This window comes from Grammomys surdaster, unplaced genomic scaffold (genome assembly GCF_004785775.1).
Source record: "Grammomys surdaster isolate TR1022 unplaced genomic scaffold, NIH_TR_1.0 150, whole genome shotgun sequence".
NCBI lineage: Eukaryota > Metazoa > Chordata > Mammalia > Rodentia > Muridae > Grammomys > Grammomys surdaster.
Window position 1 is genome coordinate 3,813,243 of NW_021604608.1, and position 12,852 is coordinate 3,826,094.

Consider the following 12,852-nt stretch of genomic DNA (forward strand, 5'->3'; position numbering starts at 1 on the left):
TAGTCGAGACATAGTATATTTTGATCTAGGTAACAAAGAATGAAAAGATGTTTCATTTCTGAGCTCCAATTTGCTAAAAACATTATTTAAGGGGTCTCATTTTTGGTTATTTCTGGGTAAGAATCAAAGGAGTGAGGCTTCAATTAAAATTACAGCAAGATCCTCTTGCATAACAAATTATGCAAGTGATTCTTTAAAGGAATGTGCAATGAACACAGAGGGATGTCTGTATGTGTTCGGGAACTGTGGGAATTAGTGGTTACTGGTGCCGGAGCTATAGATTTTGTTAGACCTGCATTCGAATCATTGCTTTCCTGTCATATTGGGTAAATAGAGTTATGTAAACACAGTAAGCATCCGTTTCTATGTCTGCAAATTGGGATGCCAGTAATCCACTTCTAAGTTTGTAATGGGAAATGAATGCTTATCAACTGTTTCCAGCCCAGGCATGGTGCCTGTACTGCCAGGGGCTGGCACACCACTGTCACAGAACAGAATTGTTGGTAATTAGTCACTACTGTAAAGGGTAAAACTATGATTCTGGCTGCAGCAATGTATTTTCCAAATATCATCCTTTCGTTCTCATTACAAGATAAAAGAACAAATAGCCAAGTGATTTAGAGAATCTACATCCCCATGTTGGGGCTGATTCTCCACAGAAATAGAAAGATTTTCTGTCAGATTTATATTATAAAGGAGAAATGTTCTTCAAATTTCTGATGTGTTTTTATTTAATGATGCACTCTTTTGGGAGATGGTTCATTTTTTTTCTGTGTGCACATCATAGTTTTAAGACTGTGAGATTGAATGACGAGCATGTAGTTTCTGCCTTGCTCTTACATCAGAAGAAGTTTTCCTTTTGTCCATTTTATGCTTGTTTCCAAGGGCTTAAAATGAAAGCTTTGTTTCTGCAATAACGGCTTAGTGTAAGCTTACATTGTTGATCCCCTCAGTAGATGCAATGTAATCCACTTTGGTAATGTGAATTTTTAAACAATCATAGGCCTCTGCCATTAACCCTTCTCTGCTAATGGTAATACTCCTTGAAAACTACAAAGGAGCTGGGGCCCGAGCTCCACATTAGACTTGGAGCCCACTTAGCTGAATTTGCATTTCTTATTCTAGCCCCGGTGAATTGCTGAGCATATGTTGAACCTCATCAATACCCAAAGCAGAATAGGTGACTGTGGAACTAATGTTCAAGTGCAAGCATTCAAACACAAACACACAAACTAGAAGAAAATAATGATGAGATGAATCCAAAGTTCCAAAATTCCCTTTGAATAAGTGTTGTCTGCTGGGGTTTTTTTTCAATATTTTTAAATTGACCTGTTGCTTTGCTTGGTTCATTATAGTGCAAATGTCTTGAATAAAGCTGTACATGAGTCATTTTTTTTTCCTCCCCGGGCTACTTGGATAATAGCTCATTTTGAACACAAGCGAGGGAACCTATTGAATGCTTCCTGCAGAAAGCCTTCAGGGGTTTGCACGGCAGCTTTGACGTTGCTCTTTAGGAGAGAGAAATGGTAAATTAGCCTAGAGTAATTTTATTCCATGACATATTTCCAAACTAACTTTGCGAATACATTTCCACTTCATGTTTAGATTCTACTTTAGGGACTTAGAAAAAGGTTTCCTGCGTTTGGTAAAGTTACATGCATGGTCGACAGTTAAAATGTTCTTTAGGGATTTGTAGACATTGAAAGCTTTGCTTTAAACTGGAGAGATCTTTACTGCAATGCACACTGAAGCTGCAGTACTATATGCCTTCAGGGCTGTGCATTTAATAAACAAAAGATCTGTCACCAAGCTTGGCTCACAGTAGGGGGTAGATGTAATTATATACTTTAAAGGGGGGAAGAGTGTTGTTATTACTTTACATTTATTGAGTGCCAACATTTTGCAATGTGCCGTACCTAACATAGAATTAGACATAGTCTTTGCCCAGTGGGCTATCTATCTAAATTAGACAAAATCTAAATATTGCTCTTAAATAGTGCCTCTGTTTTCAAGTTTGTTCCATGATATCCGTTGTATCGTAGGACTGGTGTGCCTGCAAATGTGATTTAGACCTCAGAAGGCTTTCAGAGACAAGTGTGAAGATGATATGTTTCTGTTAAACTATACACTGCTCATGTTCTCCAAGAATTTTGCTTGAAAAATTATAGAGTCAACTCAGAATATTGGAAATTAGATTTGGAACATGATTGATGTATCATTTTGAGAAAAACGTAGTTAATAATTATTGTTTGAGATTATATTTATTTGTGTTTTAAAAAGTTAATTGTACTCAGAGTAGAATGCCACCAGGGTCAGGATATTTTCTGACACATTTCCTAATGGAGATATATATATATGGATTCCTTCATCGTCTCAGGACTCAATTCAGAGTATACACTCTGAGGGAGCAATATTCTGCTGGCTTTAGGACAACACACACACACACACACACACACACACACACACCCCAAATGAAATCAAAACTAATAATAAAAAATTAAGTACCCAAAGTTAACAAAAGCTTCCTGTGAATATTTTTGAAGAGCTCAGGCTTGAGACAACTTTCTTTGCTAATGAAGATGTTTCTTGTCTCTCAGCAAGACTCAGACACAAGGACACACTGAATCCTGGGGTCCTGTGAGAGAACTTAGAGCTGTCTGGATCCCCACCAGTGATCAAAGGACCTTTTCACACTGCAGGCCTGGTTTCTAAGGCTGCAGTCACTAGGCACTCTATTCCGCTTACCGGTCTGTTGTAGAGATACACACACACACACACACACACACACACACACACACACACAATCCCCCTCAATTCTGTTATAAATGGGATGCTGTTAGGGGAAAATGTATGGATACAGAGAGAAAATATATCGGTTAGACTACTGAGGCATTTTTTTCCTGTGTAGTGGGGTTATTATCTACATTATCTACGTTCTGTTCTCTGAGGTATTCAAGACTCTGGTGTGCTCCTTAGTCTCCATTGTGTGATCTCCCACAGTGAACATCAATTGTGTTTGCAAGACTGTAGCCACTCACTCAGTAAGCTGTCAGGAGGATCCTAGATGTCACAATGTAGTGTCCAGGGCTTATGTTAGAATTGTTTACAACCATTTATCATGGGCAATCTAATCTATTTACTTCATTTCTTTGAGTTAAAGCTCCTTAGACATAAAATAATAAAATCTGTAGAATCCGCTGTTAGAATTTGTGTGTGCATTTATCTGATTGATTTAAAGTACTCTCAAGCTCCTTAGATATAAAATAAAAAAAAAAATCTGTAGACTCTACTGTTGGAATTTCTATGACAATTTATCTGATCTATTTAAGGTATTCTGAATATGACTTTATGATGAATATTCTTCCTGTTATTATGAATAAGTTGTTTATAATGATATAGCCAAGTGTGGATAATAAATGTTCCCCTGAATATAGTTTCATTTTGATTTATAATACAAAGTACTGATATTTCCAATCAATTTGATAAGCAGTTATCTTTATGATCTGTCAGTATTATACATGGAATACTTAAAAAACAAATATCAAGCCATATTTTCTTGTTTGCCACTCTAAGATCATCAGAGCTGGAGACTCACAAGTTGGGCAAGTTCTAAGCTAAAGCTACTTTCTTAACACAGGATGGACTGTTTTTTTTTTTTCAAAAAATTATTTTATTTACTTACATCCCAAATATTGCCCCCTGCAAGTCCCCCCTCCCAGAATTATTCACTCATGCACCCTCTCCTTCCTCTTTGATAGGGTGCCACCCATGAGACATCTTCCTGTTATGGCACATCAAGTCTCTACAGGATTAGGTGCATCCTCTCCCACTGGAGCCAGACAAGGTGGTCCTCTGCTACATATGTGCTGAGGCGTCTTGAACCACATTTTTTTTTAAATCAATTCTTCAGTTGAGAGACATCTAAGTTTTGTCCAGTTTCTGGGTATTACAAATAAGGCTGCTATGAACATGGCAGAGCACCCGTCCTTGTGGTATGGTGGAATATCTTTTGGGTATATGCCAGGAGTGATATAGGTGGATCTTCAGGTAGAACTATTCCCAGTTTTCTGAGGAATCACCAGATTGATTTCCAGAGTTGTACCAGTTTGCAATCCCACCAGCAATGGAGGAGTATTTCTCTTTCTCTACATCCTCACCAGCATGTGCTGTCACTTGAGTCTTTGATCTTAGCCACTCTGGTGTAATGTGGAATCTCATGATCATTTTGATTTGCATTTCCCTGATGACTAAGGATGTTGAACATTCATTTAAGTGCTTCTCAGCCATTCAAGATTTCCTCTGTTGAGAATTCTCTGTTCAGCGCTGTACTCCATTTTTAAATTGGGTTACTTGGTTTTTTGAGTCTAACCTCTGAGTTCTTTATATAATTTAAATATTATCCCTCTATTGGGTGTAGGGTTGGTGAAGATCTTTCCCCAATCTATAGGTTGTTGTTTTGTCCTATTGACAGTATCCTTTGCCTTACAGAAGCATTTCAGTTTCATGAGGTCCCATGTATCAATTGTTGATCTTAGAGTTAAAGCCATTGGTATTCTGTTCAGGAACTTTCCCCCATGCCAATGTGTTCAAGGCTCTTTCCCACCTTTCCTTCTGTTAGATTCAGTGAATCTGGTTTTATGTTGAGGTCCTAGATTCACTTGGATTTGAGCTTTGTGTTGGGTGATAAATCTGGATAAATTTGCATTCTTTTACATTAAGTCTGCCAGATAGACAAGTGCCATTTGTTGAAGATGCTTTCTTTTTCCACTAAATATTTTTGGTTTCTTTGTCAAAGATCAAATTTCCATAGATGTGTGGGTTTATTTCTAGGTTTCATTTCTATTCCATTGATTGATATGTCTATCTCTGTACCAATAACATGCAGTTTTTATCATTATTGCTCTGTAGTATATAACTTGAGGTCAAGGATGGTGAATCCCAAAGAAGTTCTTTTATTATTTAGATTTGTTTTGTCTACAGGATGATCCTTTTAAAATATAATCTTTCTTTTGGTTTTGGGATTACAATTTAATTGCATCATTTCCTCTTTTCCTTTCTTTAACCTCGCCCTCATATGCATCCTTGACTTCTTTTAAATCATGGTCTCCTTTTTCATTATTAGTACATGTATATATGTCTGCAGACATACCTATATATGTTCTTAAATTTAACATGCACAGACTATAAATGTTACTCATATATATGGTTTCACGGTTGCCTGTTTCCTATTGGATGTTGATGTAGTTTTCCTTGGGGAAGACTATTTCTCCAGGTCTCAGCATTCCGTATTGCCTGTAGTTCTTTGGGTAGGACTCATCGATCTTCCCAGTCTAACTTGGTATACTTCTTATTGAGGTCATTGTCAGCTTGCATTTAGCTCATCATGTTGTTGGACTTTAGGAATGTGGCTTGGGATATTACTAGCTTACCTACTTTCTCCTATTCTTTTAAAGTTTATTCTTATTTACTTCTTTACTCTTAACCTACCTGCATATCTATTCCCCCTTTGCCTCAAATTCATCCAAATATAGACAAATTCAAATCTTTGTTAATTTAAGCCTCAATTTATCTTCTCTAAAATGGTCTCACTTCCTACTTTGGAGAATGTCTGACCTAATTTCCTAAAATGTTTCTTCTATTTTCTTCAAAGAACTAATCTAACCCTGTCTCTTCAGCTCCTGTTACAGGCACAGACTCTAGACCGTTCAACATCTACCTTCTAGGTTGTCTTCTACTTTTTCTAACATGTCTAGAATTTATAGTTTCTATTTATATTCTCTATTTTTTATTTGCCCAGTATTCTCTTTACCCCCTTCTCTTCCATTTGCTCACTGAATGTTTTTATTTCTGTATGTTGGACTAGACTGCGTTCTCCCAGTTCCCTGGTCACTTGTCCATTGCTAAAATCAACGGCTTTATCATCAGCATGATTTTTCAAGCCCCCAGTGGGAAAGAGACTAGGTCTCTTGTCTTTCCTTCATAGACTCCTTTCTTCATGTTTTTTTCTTTTTTCCCCCTTTTTAAATGTAATTTAATGAGAGCATTTCCCCATGTGTTTTTTTTTTCTTTTCTTTCAGTCCTCAACATTTGCACGGTCATGTTGTAATACACACATGATGTAAAATTCTACATCCTCCCCTTCAAGATGTATCTTGGGTATCAGGCCTTTTTAGCTCCCAGACTGAGCTTAACAAATCCATCCATCTTTCCAGGGCAAGGGTAGGGGGTAATGCCCCTCAGTCATCTGAAAACCATTTCTTGTTGCTGTCAATAATCTTATTTTCACCCAGACAATCCTGACACTAAGCAGCAAGTCACTTGTAAGTCACTTGTTAACACTACAGCTTCCTTACTATTCCTACTTTACCTGTCACTTCCCTCCCTGCCTTTACACTTGCACTTCATCTTTCCATCTTGATTCTGCAAAAAAAAAAAAACACTTCAAATACCACCTCACTTCCAGTTTTGAACAACTAAAAATGAAAAACATAAAGTAAAATCAAATTGGAGCCATGGGTCCCAGTGACTAGATTCTGTCCCCACAAGCATGAGAACTAAATATGAGCTGATGATTCCCTGACTTTTAAGACCTGACATGTTATGAGACTCTCTCTGAGAAAGCCTTAGAAGTACTCCACGCTTCTCTTCACTGTACAGGAAGCAGGAGAGAAGATCTCAAGTGGCTTTCTGTTGGTTCACATATGTTACTACCTTATTTCAGATGCTATCACCTCATATTGGGGGTCCATACATGCACATGTACATGTATGTATGTATGTATGTATGTATGTATGTATGTATGTATCAGCCCCTGTAGTTTGCATGCTTGTACTTTTCAAGCACACACATATATAGGTGGATATGTATATATACACACATACACAAATATATATTTCTGTATGTGCGTATGCATGCTTTCTCTTTTTTCTCCTCCTCTTCACATTATCTGCTAACACAGTCTTTTGGAGGGCTAATTTCATCATTAATCTCTTGCTTCAATTTTTAGTAAGCTTGATACTTTTGAAAGTCTAGTGACTTTACAGCCTGGCTCCTTGTCTTGCAGCATGGGTATTTTCAGGGATTTTTAAATGTGCAGCTCTCCAGGCTCCATCTAAAACCTGTAAGTAAGACTCCAGGGATGTGGAGGGTTGATACCCCAGCATAGGGAAATGGTAGAGCGGTAAGGCAGGAGTGGGTGAATGGGTGCAGGAGCACCCTTGTAGAGGCAAAGGGATAGGGGAGAACTGGGATGGATGGGAGGTTGTAGAGGAGAAATCAGGAAGGGAGATATCATTTGAAATGTAAATGAATAAAATGATTAATTAATAAAAAGACTCCAGGGATTGGCCCAGCTATGCAGTCTGTATAAGCACTAACAGGGACCAAAAACCAATGCTTTATAGCTGCAATACCAGTGGGCATTAGTTATGCTAATTAGAATTTTCTACTTCACTATATTCTCAACTTCTTTTTAGTAAATTAGCCCTTTTGTAAACACAGAATTTTCTCTCTACTATATTATTCCATTTTATTCATTTGCATTTTTTTAAAATTCAGTTATTTCTTCATAGCCTAGGTTAGAATCTCCTTCCCCTGGACACATGGGAAATGAAATCATATAGTTTTATATTAAAGAAATTGTTGCTATAAAAGTTGGCATGCATTATTCTCTTTTTCTACTATGTGCTCTATCTTAAGGGCCCAAATAAGTGCTATGAAAAGAGAGTTAATGCTTATATCCTGTTCAGTACAGTATCCAGCACAGGACTTCTTTATAGTTCTTTTGTCTTGTTTACAAAGAGTAAAGGTATTGAGCAGTCCATTCTCTTTATTACTCCTTGTCAACATAGATTCCATTTTTAACCACCAGATCTCAGGGGGAAACTTGTAACTCTGCACGGCTATCGAAAATGTATATTCTCCTTTAAGAGATTACAGTCAGAAATGTACTGAAACCATGTGTCTCCAAGTGTGTACTGAGTCAGTTCAAGACTGATTAAAATATATGTAAATGCAGGTTTTTTGGGAAACTGCTCTCTGGTGCCCCAAGGAAGGAGATCTGGGAAGTTGCCATGGGAAGGGAGACAGAGGGGAGGCAGAAGAGAAAGAGAGAAAGCATGAGCACAGAAAAAAAGGAAAAAGTGGGGTGCGGGGGGGGGAGAGACCAAAATGTCTGATTATATACGAAGAGCCTCTGGGGGAAGACCAGCCCAGCCTCCAGGTAGAAAAGTTCAGAGTAGAGGGCATGGTATGCCAGGTAGAAACTGAGGGATGCTGGGAAAACCTGGAGGCCAGTTCTGCTTTGGTATGTAAATATGCACCACAGCCCCCTTGTCTGGCAAGATTCAGGTTTCTCGGTACATATAACTTAGCCATTTTAGTGACATGCATTTGAAAAACATAAAACCTATAATAAAAAAAAATGAAAGAATGTTGGATAAAGATGTTTGCATGTGAATGAATGAGACCAGAGAGAACATATGCTTCTGTCTACAAACATGCCCACATAAGATTGGTAAACCTTTAGAGGTTAAGGTATTTATATTGCATAAAGACGACTTAACATACTTCCTAAAATATTAATTTTTTTGTTTTTTGTTTGTTTTGTTTTTTTCGAGACAGGGTTTCTCTGTATAGCCCTGGCTGTCCTGGAACTCACTCTGTAGACCAGGTTGGCCTCTAACTCAGAAATCCGCCTACCTCTGCCTCCCAAGTGCTGGGATTAAAGGTGTGTGCCACCAAGCACAGCAAATATTAATGAAATATACCTTAGTATCAATCTAAATCTTTGAGGTTTCTTTTTTTCCCCTGAAATTAAGGATCCAACTTTAAACAGACCTGGTACATGAGTTCAGCAAACTGCATCCTGCTCTAAACAGTATGTGGAAGCAGGACTGTGGCATTCTTGCTCAGATATAATCTGCTGGGGAAGAGTCTAAGCTCATCATTTGAAAAATAGAACATTTTCAGGCCGAATTAGGTTGTGCTACTTGAAGAACTGTGATATAACCATCTGCTGTGAATTTTTCCTCTTTAATTCTTCCCACATGCTTTGTACTGTATAGTTCTTACAACAATATGATCAATTTGTTCCTACTGAGTCCTTTAATATATTTCTCCAAATTTTTTTTTAAACTTGGAATTTTATTATATGACCCTGAAGGCATAGTGGAGAACCTCTGATTAATGTCAACTCAAATGTGGCTAAAGGCATTACACACTCAAAGAGGTGAAGACAGAATGAGATTGGTAACAGTTGTAGAGACAGCAAGATACAGATGAAGTGCATAGGGGTAGAGAACTAGAACTTTGATTCTAAGGGTAGTTCCTCATCACAACCCTAAAGAGCAGACTGAGCATCATATCACACAGTGCTTAGATTCCCTGGAGTGGAATTTCTAGGGTTGCAATCTTGGCCGGATATTTCCAGCCTCAGCTGCTTCCTTGCAGACCGAGAATTACGCCAGTATTGATGAGCTGGAACTGAGAGTGAGTCTGTTATTTTTCACTTAGGTCCAATCCCTTGGTGCCTTGTATGGATTCTTAACGTAGGAGAAGTGATTATGGACTCTTCATTTTAAAGGTTCTTAAAAAGTCACAGAACCATGCAACTGAAGGACAAAAGCTTCAGGGCCTAATGGTTTCTGTAAATGGAATCAGCAGTATAAAAGCCAAAAGGATTTTCACCAAGCAGTCTTCATGTCTCTCTCAACTTCTCTTCCTCCTGCTTGCTCCTCTTTCCCCACATTCTGATGGAAGAAACCTACTGGCCTTTGGGCACAGAAGAGAGGGAAAGGGAGGCCAAGAAGTTCTTCAACGTCAAACCATTCAACAGACTCATGCCTTTTAGGTAAATCATGGCTCTTAAAGGTCCCATGACTCCCAGCATGTCTTTGGGGGACATCCTTCATCCAAAACACAGACCCTTAGATTTTTACTTCTCTCTCTTCTAAGCACCTTCCTTTTTCTCACCCTTGTGCTCCCCCCCTTTTTTTCACTACTGTCTCCCTACTTTGATCTTACCAATGAAGATGTAGAAAACAGAACAGGTGGTAAAATATTATGTTCACACTGATCCCCAATTTGTCTTACTTTCTAAGGGAGCAGCCTAAACTACAGAAGCGTGTCTATGACTGATGCTCTAAGAAACGGATAACTTGTAGGAAGGCTGTTGTTCGGTGTGATCATCTGTAACTGGCAGTATAAGTAATGCAGCACAAACTTACCCCTGGACGCTGGAGAAGGTGCAGTAGAACTCTAAGAGCAATGGACAGAGATTGGGGAGGAAGAGAGAAGAGAAGAGGATGAAGAAGAAAGCTAGAAAGAAAAAATAAAGAGAAGAAAAGTATGTTATTTGTGCCTCAGGAAATGTCCTCAAGGTATCATGAGCCCATAAATTCTTTCCCATTTCTACTTGAGACCTCCAAGGTGGAGCAGACTGACATGGCAGGTTTAAAGGTGTCTGTCTCCCTCCCATTGAGTTGTTTATTACTTAGTGTCTCAACCCTACTATTACTTAGAAACCCACCCTAACTGAAACTTTTGAATTTTGCAATTTTACTCTGAAGGATTCCATTCCTTCCTTCGTATCCTATTACCATCTATTTAAATGTCTATAAAAGTGCTTTGGGGTTAGAAGCTCGGACTTGTGACCATACTCTTTCTTTCCTATAGTTTTTCATGCCAACGTTTGCTTCATGAAGGAATAAGGAAAGGGCTGACTGCAAACTGCCTTATTTTGCCTTGTCACTAGAAATCCAGTGTTCCTTTTGTGCTCACGGGTTCCTTGTTTATGCTCACGTACGCTCACTTACTACTAAATGCTCTTTTCCCAGTTTTCCCGTATCCGTACCCTTTAGAAATCTGTTTAGCGAGTAGCTGCAGAATAAATAGCATTAAAAATAAACTGCTTATTCTGACATTTATCGTTGTAATGCTATTTCCATTTTAGGGAGGATTCGATTTACAAGAAAAGTTATTAGCGGCATGTCTAAAATATGCTTAGATACTTTTGACTGTCACACAGCCCTTCTGACTGGCATTTCTTGTTTGGTTGTTTTGTTTCTAATCAGATCATTTCTGTATCTCCCCAATTATATCTATCTTAGGCTGAGTTTCTTAAGTTGATCTCTTGAAGGATAGTTAATGCCCCTAAATCCTGTCTCAAGTCCTAATATTTGACGCATTGTGCTCAATCAATTATGGATGCTTATACTCCAGACTGCAGACTGTCTGCCCTACTATTTTAACTTGGAACTTTTATTCTTTATTCTTTAGGATTCCATCACATGTAGAGTGTGTGTGTGTGTGTGTGTGTGTGTGTGTATGTGTGTGTGTTTTGTTTTTGTTTGTTTTACTCTGCCTTCAACCATTCTCATTCATTTTTGTCTTTCAAACCCTGACTGAAGTCTAACTCATTGGTAAGTGGTACATAGTGAACTCTAAGTGAATCTTACTGTAACTCCTCTTGGAATTCTCAACTCAGGTTTTAAGTAATTATTCCCCTTATTTATACACCATTCTGAATGTATTCTGAAGAAAGATTTTTTTCTTCCTTTAAGTATTGGAATGAGATCTGGCTCTTTATTGGAAGTTTTTGAGAATGATTTCTGAGATGGCATTTATTTTACCTTTTTTTATTCTCTCTAGTTTATAGAATTCAATGTTCTGAGTGGTGAAGGAATTCTTGTTAAACAATATTGGGTCCTAGGTTCTGGACTACAGCATAGAACATTGATTATGTTTGCCTAAACAGACATTTCATTAAGACATAATATGGCAGTTGTTCCAGTACTGTGTTAACTTCATTTAAAAAATATGTGAAACCTGACTTGGGAGAGTGCTGGGTACCACAGCATCCCAAACAACAGGTTTCTGAGCCGGTCTCTTTGTCTCTCCCACCACTATTCATATTCCTTCCAGATCTATTGAGGCATATGGCTCTAATTATCAAGTAGAGGCTGAGAGCATGCAGAGCTCCAGCCTTCCCCCGACTTTTCTAATGAAGCTCACTCCTAGCAGCAACGTGTGCCAGATTATTGTATTGCATTATGACATTACACATGGACCAGCAGAGGTCTGGCTAATTGGGAAGGATGCCTTTCTCTTACTAACTGCTTGTTTATTTTCTAGGAAGCTAATTTGCTTTGGTTAGAAAATGAAACCTCATAATCCACTATAAATGAGTTTGGTCATATAATATTCATAGCTAGGCTGGGGAAATCCTATAAATAAATAAACAAAAACACTAAGAGAAATTATTTACACAAGATTACTAAATGAGGCTTTGTTGTTGTTACTTGCTGCCTGTGAGACTCGAATTAACATCGACTGTGTGTTTTCCCTCCTTCTTTTAATAAATCAGTAAACAGTATTTGTAATTCCCAGGTTAATTATTCACAGACAAGCACTTGCTTAAAAGCTTTAATATTAAATTGGTTTCTTTCACTTCACTGGAAAATAAGTAAAACTGTTTTGTAATGTTTAAAGGGATAAAATTTAAAATTACAAACAATGTAAATAAGATACATGCCAAGATTTACACTTATTATGTAAGAAAATCTTTGTATAAGGATTTAATCTTTAAATATGTGTATATGTGTGGGTTTGAGCACATGTGAATGTAGGTGCCCTTCAAGTCCAGAAGAGGGTGTCTGATCCTCTAGGGCTGGCGTTACAGATGGCTGTGGGATCCCAGTGTGGATAACGACCACCGAACTTGAGGCCGTTAAGAGAGTAGTAGAGTCTCTTAGCCTCTGAGCCATCCGTGTCTCCAGGTCCATGTATCAAAAGTGTTTAGACACAACCTTAAACCGTATTGCATTAACCACCTGCTTACCACATTATTCCCAT

General features: G+C 38.1%; 1 protein-coding gene across 5 annotated transcripts in view; it reads left to right on the forward strand.

Annotated features, from left to right (window-relative positions):
• The window catches only part of Slit2 (slit guidance ligand 2), a 320,684-nt gene that overhangs the window by 66,318 nt on the left and 241,514 nt on the right, over positions 1 to 12,852 (forward strand). The gene's annotated exons all lie outside the window — the stretch shown is intronic.